This window comes from Dioscorea cayenensis, chromosome 1 (genome assembly GCF_009730915.1).
Source record: "Dioscorea cayenensis subsp. rotundata cultivar TDr96_F1 chromosome 1, TDr96_F1_v2_PseudoChromosome.rev07_lg8_w22 25.fasta, whole genome shotgun sequence".
Taxonomy (NCBI): Eukaryota; Viridiplantae; Streptophyta; class Magnoliopsida; order Dioscoreales; family Dioscoreaceae; genus Dioscorea; species Dioscorea cayenensis.
In genome coordinates, this window is record NC_052471.1 from 8572199 (window position 1) to 8579804 (window position 7606).

Sequence of the window (7606 nt, forward strand, 5' to 3'; positions counted from 1 at the left end):
TGATAAACGCTCGAAACAGGCCTGATGCTTAGGTATAGTGAATCTCATATCCTCGGACTCAGGAGATGACTCACGTGGCCGCTTATTAGCTTGCTTCTTTGACCTGGGTACCATAATTTACAAAATTTGAAAGAAAACCGATCAAACAAGTCAATTAAGCAATGTTGCAGAAATCCAAAGGTTCGTGTGGAATTTCCGCACTGCCCTGTGGATCCACAGGGCGTGAAGAAGGCACGGCCATGCCTCATAAAAAAATAATACACCGTTAAATCACTTTTAACTTCGTTTTAAACATGCATACTCATTCTAATTATAGACACAAAGCATTATTCACCAATTTAATCAATTAAAATCAATAATTACGAAGAGAACAAAAGATAGGGCTTACAGACAAGTTGAAGTGGAAAACCTTGAAGCGGCCGGAAAACCACGCAATAATCCCTCCAAATACGGCAATGCGAAGTCGGGATGAATTGTGAGGGTGCTCTCAGGCGAAGAGGGAGTGTGGGAATGAGAAAAAAAATGATGATCCTTTAAAAGGCCTCGTGCCTCTTGGCATTCTGTACATCTGCACGGGCTTGAGGAAATTACCCACGCTCATGCGTCTCCACAGGAAAGCCTCACAGAGGCAGATGCATGCCCTGTGCGATCTCGGGAAAACACTAACTGCCTCTGAATTCTCTCCCACGGGCGTGCAGAAAATACCCACGCCCGTGCGCCTGACTCAAGGGGCAGCCGCACTCCCTTGTGGCTGCTCTGGACATCCGAGAAAAATTGCTAAGTGTTCCGCACGCCGGTGTGGAAATTCTGCACGGCGTGGACGTTCATAGGCCCAACTCATAGGGGCAAGCGCACGCCCCTGTGTTTTATCAGAATGGAGAGAGCTTCTCTGCAGAGATTCGCATGGGCGTGCAAAAATTACCCACGCCCGTGCGATTTTCACAAGGTCGCCCACAGGGTTGAGTCCACGCCCCTGTGTGCTATCGGGATAATCTACAAATCTCTGCAGGAATTCACACGCCTGTGCGAAAATTACCCACGAGCGTGCGAGAATCGCATAGTCATTCACAGAGGCGAGTCCACGCCACTGTGCCTTCTCTGGATGAGCTCGCAACGCAAATTCATGGGCGTGCGGAAAATTTCACATGCCCGTACGTTTTCTCTGGATGCCTTAGAAAACTCTCCAGGCTCTGCAGAAAATTTTTGAACATGTTTACACACTTAGAGCCTTCCCTGATATGCAATTTATACCAGTGAAAAACATGAGAAATAGCTCAAATGACTAAAACTTCGCCAAATTCACATGAAAACACACGATAAACTTTAAAACCCACAATAAAATCACAGCAGAAATATATATAAAAATCAAGACACTAACACTCAACACTTTATTCATGCACACACTAAACTACTAAACTATGAAAACAATAAACATATGGGTTGCCTCGCAAGAAGCACTTGTTCAATATCACTTATCTTGGCGTACCATGTCTTATCTCACGGGGGCTCATAGATGAAGATTGTCCTCTTGCCCATGGCTTGGAAACATGATGAGCAAAATCTCTTAAAGGTAGAAGGTGAATTATCAGGCTTGGGACAGCCTAACAATGGTTCATCCAACTTCTTCGGTTCACGCATGTCTCAAACAACCTTGGAGCGTTTCCGGTGGCGTCTCCTAGCCCTCTTCATTCTCCGGAGCACCTTCTTCAAGATCCCTGGGGCAGATGGTACTTCTTCCATCAAACCAAGCATCATTACTTCTTCATTATCCTCTTCTTGATCGAACAGATCCTCATACGGGTATGGATTGAACATTTCCTGCATGTATTCATCGATAAAGTCATCACTAGTGTCTAGAAAGTACAAAGTCTCATCAAAATCAAGAGAATGCCGCATGGTTTCAGCAAGGCAGTGTGTGAGCTTGTCATCTCCAACTCTCAAAGTTAGCTCTCCACCGTCCATGTCAATCAATGCTTTGAAAGTCCGTAAAAATGGCCTCCCAGGTATCAAGGGTACATCCGCAACCTCATCGACGTCTAGCACTATGAAGTCTACAGGAAATATATACTTCTCCACCTTGACAAGCACATCTTCGATGATACCCTTCGGATGTCTCACCGTTCGATCCCCCAATTGCAAAGTCATCCGAGTAGGCCTAGGCTAGCCCAAGCCTAGCTTTTGAAAAAAGGTGTGTGGCATGAGGTTGATATTGGCCCCTGAGTCCGCCAATGCTATTTCTTCACATAGATTGCCAATATTACACGGTATGATGAAGCTTCCTGGGTCTTTCTTTTTGTTCGGCATGTTCTTTTGCAAAACCACCAAGCAAAATGCACCTACAATCACTGAAGCACTCTCCTCTAACTTCCTTTTGTTGGTCAACAAGTCTTTTGAGTATTTTGCATACTTAGGCATTTGGGCCAATGCCTCAACAAAAGGAATATTAATGTGGAGTTGTTTAAAAAAACTTAGGAACTTCTTGTACTGTTCATCTCCTTGGTCATTCTTCAATCTAGAGGAATAAGGTATTCTTGGCTTCAATGGTGGGGGTGTCACCTCCTTCTCTTTGCTTACTCCCTTCTCAACCTCTATAACCTCGGGTGCGTGTTCATTGGGCTTCTCACTTAGAAGCTTGCCCTCAACCTCACGACCATTTCTGAATGTGATCACCTTCACATGCTCTCTAGGGTTGGTCTCGGTGTTACTCGGCAAGCTTCCTTGTGTCCTTTCCAATAAGGACTTCGCAATCTATCCTACTTGATTTTCATGATTATGCAAAGAGGAGGTGTGGTTGTGAAGTGTAGCCTCAACTGATTGGAACCTTGTTTCAGATGATTGCACAAACCTAGTTAAGGCCTTCTCCAAATCGGTCATCTAGGTCTCCAAACCTGAAACTTGGTTCTCCATGTTTGGGGCTTTTTGTTGGAAACCTGGTGGCCCTATGGCTTGTAGGTATTGTTGTATGGGTTTCCTTGATTCCTCATGCCATTACCCACAAAACCGATGTTCTCAACCAAAGATGCATCACCAAGTGCAAGTAATCATAGTTGCCACTCTATTCGAAGTTAGAAGATCTAACTTCCTATTCAATGATTCTACTTGAGCCGCCAAAGAAGTCAGTGCATGTATCTCATGGAGACCGGCCACCTTTTCCTTCTCCCTGGTATTCCATTATTAGCTGTTTAACCCCATTTCTTCAATTAATTGGTGCGCCTTATCGGGGGTGTTGCTACCTAAGGTACCACCTACTGCCACATCGAAGAGTTACCTTATACTCGGATTTAGATTGTTGTAAAAGGTCTGAACAATCATCCACTCCGGGAATCCGTGTTGTGGGCACTTTCTCAGGAGCTCCTTGAACCTTTCCCACATCTCAAATGAAGACTCCAATTCCAATTGTACAAAGGATGAGATCTCATTTCTAAACTTTGCAGATTTCTGGGAGGAAAATAACGGCCAATAATAGCTTCTACCATCTTCTTCCATGTCGTAATTGATGCTCTAGGTAATGAGTGTAGCCACTGCTTCGCTCTCCTTTTCTAGGAAAATGGGAAGGCTCTTAATTTGATGGCATCATCCGTTACCCAGTTTATCTTCTACCATTGAACTCTGCTTTTTGCTGCAACATATGGATGAATGCCGACTTCAGCTCGAAGTTCTGAGCTGTAATCGGAGGATGATCAATGCTCGATTGTGTCCCCAATACCTGAAGGTATGGCATAATAGGATAATGTCTGCTATTGCTCATTCTGTTCTGCCATGTTTTCAGATTCTTCTACTTCCAAATTAGCTAGATTAGACTGTTCTTGCAGAAGTTCTTTCCCTTTTCTTCTAAGTGTATGTTCGAGCTCGGGATCTCCATTAATCAATATCGAAGGGTTCCCTCGGGTCATAACCTGGGGCTGCACCCAAAGAAAGAAAACAAAATCAAAACGATGATAGAAAAGAAGATATGAAATAGAATGAATGAATAGCTAAGAAAACAAAGTGCAAAGTATCTCTTAATGCCTGCTCCCCGGCAACGGCACCAAAAACTTGACAAGTTCATATATGCGTGTAAACCGCAAGTGCACGGGTGTCGAAGTAATAATCTTAGATGAGTGGGTATCGTATCCACAGAGAGTAGGGAATAAAGGCACTTAAGTTGTTTCTTAACTAATGTGGAAGATGAATAGTGATAAGTGCAACAAAATATGAAATAACAAAAATAAAAGAAACTAGATGGAGAGCACAAGTAAAGGAGAAGGTAAGGTAATCGACAAAGATGTGGTACTCGGATATTGTTCCGCCTAGAAAAATCGTTTCAAGTGCAAGAACCCTCAATTATACTTCCTAATTGATACAACAGTGAGTCATGGAAATCCTTAATTACATGATCCCAAATCTAAGATCAACCATGCCTTACTCTATACATGTCCCGGAGGAGAGATTGAATAACCTCTCAACTTCGCACTCGCATAGAATTGCAATGAGCTCTAAGGATTCTAATTGATCGTATGTATAGATCTAACCCTTTGGCCCAGCTGGAAGATCCCTAGCCACAATTAAGCCCCAGGTGCTAAAATCACTTCAGCGCTTCACTTCATCCTTAGCCAGTCACTCTACCATGACCGCAAAGAACTCTTGGAATGTGGAGGTAGGATAGATCACACCGGAGGGGAAAAGGGACGCTCCTCTACTTCTTGACTCACCCTCTCAACCCTCTCCAATCTAGCTTTGTCTAACTTTCATGGTGTGTCATTCACTCACAAGAGATACCAAAAAGAACTCTCAACCCTAGTGTCACTCTAGGGGAATATTCATACAATCAAGTCTCCAAGATTGGAACTCACAAAAAAAACATCAACTAATTGAAAGCATAATAAAGAGATTCAATGAAATGAATACATCCTAGGTTTCATAAATACCCAAGTACCCACTAGGGGTTTAGCTCTTAATGGAGCTAGATACAATCAATGAAATCGAATGTAAAAACAAAGCATCCATAGGAAACCCCCTTGTTAGTAGTGGCGATGGTCTTGTGGAGAGTCCTCTACTCGTCGTAAGGGTCCCTTTGTTCTGCCTAGGATACACCTCGCTGGATCTGTGCCGACGAAAGCTCTTCCACTAACCTTTTTCCAAACGGCACGAGATGTCGGAGCCGTAGAACCTCTCCAAAGCCCTAGCCAATATCTCTCAAAACCCTGGCCGCCACCCTCTCTCAAGTTAGGGAAAAGATGGTGAAAAGAATGCTGAAATCGGGGCTGAAATTGGCTTTTCAAGGGCTGGAATCAGGAATCCACACGCCCATGTGGGCTCCCCTGTGGATTTTTCACTCGGGCGTGTTGAATTTCCATATGCCCGTGTGGATTCTCTGTTTTCCTATTTTCTCGGCCGCCTGTAAACAGTGCTGCTGTAGCATTATTGCTATAATATTTTCTACAATACCCTAATACAGTATCGGCCTAAAATACTCTCAAATCCATACTTTCATCGAGATAACGCAAACGGGTACACATTTACGTCATGGATCACCTTGCTTCTTTAATAACGGACATGTTGGTGGAGATCTTGTTCTATATGCAGAAGTTGGAATGCTTGAATGTGACTACCCTTGTGCCCCTCAAAATAGTTGTGCTAACTCGAGTACGAGGAGGTTGGCACAGATTTCTCCATCTGGAACCCGACCTATGTCTTCGTGTTGGAACCTTAGTAAGTTTTCCTCCAAATTAGTGCATTATGACCCACATTGGCTTATTTCTTTCATAATCGACCTCACAACCCTACTTGCATAAAAGTAACATAAATACACCTATATTAGCATTAAAACCCGAGAAAGGTAATGCTCAATATAAGGAAAGAACACTTCGCATTCCTATCACACAAGCACTTATCACAAATCACAAAGTCTCTATCGAAGAGACCACAACGAAGCTTGCTAAGCAATTCTGAGTCTAATCCAAGAGAAAATGTGAAGGCGATCAATTTGAAAAATGATCGTGAGATTGAGGGTAGGCTTCCAAGTGAGAAGACAAATGTTGAAGCATCTGAGGTTGTGAAGGTTGAGGAGAGAGCCAACAAAGAAAAGGAGGTGGCACATCCACCTTACAAGCCAAGAATCACTTATCCTTCAAGATTGAAGAACTACTAAAATGATGAGCAATACAAGAAGTTCTTGGTCTATTTAAGCAATTGTACATCAACAATCCTTTTTTGGGGCCATTGTCTTAAATGCTTCGGTATGCCAAGTTCGTAAAAGATCTTTTCACCAACAAGAGGAAGTTGAAGGAGAATGCATCGGTGATCTTCGATACCTCTTATTCGGCCGTGCTGCAAATGAATATGCCAAACAAGAAGAAAGACCCCAGAAGCTTTGTGATTCCATGCAACATTGGCAATTTGGGTGAAGAGATGGCATTGGTGGATTCAGGGGCTAGTATCAACGTCATGCCATACTCGTTCTTTCAGAAGCTAGGCTTGGGAGAGCCTAGGCCCACCAGGATGACATTGCAATTGGCAGACCAAACAGTGAGGCATCCGAGGGCATCATTGAAGACATGCTTATCAAGGTGGACAAGTACATATTTCCTATAGAATTCATAGTGTTGGATGTCGATGAGGATGTAGATGTTCCTTTGATACTTGGGAGGCCTTTCTCGCATACTTCCAAGGCACGTATCGACATGGACACTGGGGAGTTGACACTAAGGGATGGAGAAGATAAGCTCACATACCGCCTCGCCAAAGCCATGCGACATTCTTTTGACTTTGATGATGCTCTGTATTTTCTTGACACTATTGATGAGATAATTGATGAACATGTGCAGGAAATGTTGAATCCGGAGCCATACGAGGGGTTGCTAGACCAAGAGATGGGTAATAAAGAAGTAATGAAGCTTGGTCTAGAGGATAAAGTACCATATACTATGAAAATCATGAAGAAGGTGGTCTAAAAGATGAAGGTAGCAAGGAGACGCCACAAGAAACACCCAAAGGTTGTTGGGAGTGCGTAAGAACAGAACAAGATTGACAAACCATTGTTAAGTGGCACTAAGTGATAACTGCTTGAGTAGACATATTTTTATATATGTTTTACATGCATTGAGCATCATTTTTACCATGGTTTATGTGTCATATTGTGTATTTGGTGTTTTTTTATGCATATAGGTTGTGAATGCCTTGAAGAGTAAAAAGGAAGCAAAGATAGGCTATAAAGACACAATGTTGGGAGTTCTTGTTCAATTCAAGGACCAAGACACGAGAGGAGTTCATAAACATGGAGATGTGTGCCAACTTCCAAGAAGATTCAAGTCAATTCACTAGTTGGAAGGGCACAAAGGCAGTCACATCTTCATGTTCCTTCTCTTTGTGAAGATTGCAAGACCTCTCAAAGATACGTCGATGAAGAAAAGTTTTATAGCCTACCACATGGACGTGTGCCCAGACATGTGGCCTCAAGAGAAGAGTGTTTGGACCGTGTAGCAAAATTACTGTTCACGCACCCGCGTGTAAATTGCACCCGCCCGCGTGGAAATTCCTGCAGCCCACGTGGCTGGGTGGAAAATCTACACGGGTGCATGAGGGCACGTGACAGGTGTGGTTTTGGGCTTTAAATAGGCCGTTTGCC

General features: G+C 43.3%; 1 non-coding gene across 1 annotated transcript; it reads left to right on the top strand.

Moving 5' to 3' along the window:
* The first annotated feature begins 3322 nt into the window (after window positions 1–3322).
* Window positions 3323–3429, top strand: LOC120267110. The gene has a single exon (XR_005538402.1). It is a non-coding gene; the product is annotated as a small nucleolar RNA R71 (small nucleolar RNA).
* The last annotated feature ends 4177 nt before the right edge of the window (window positions 3430–7606 follow it).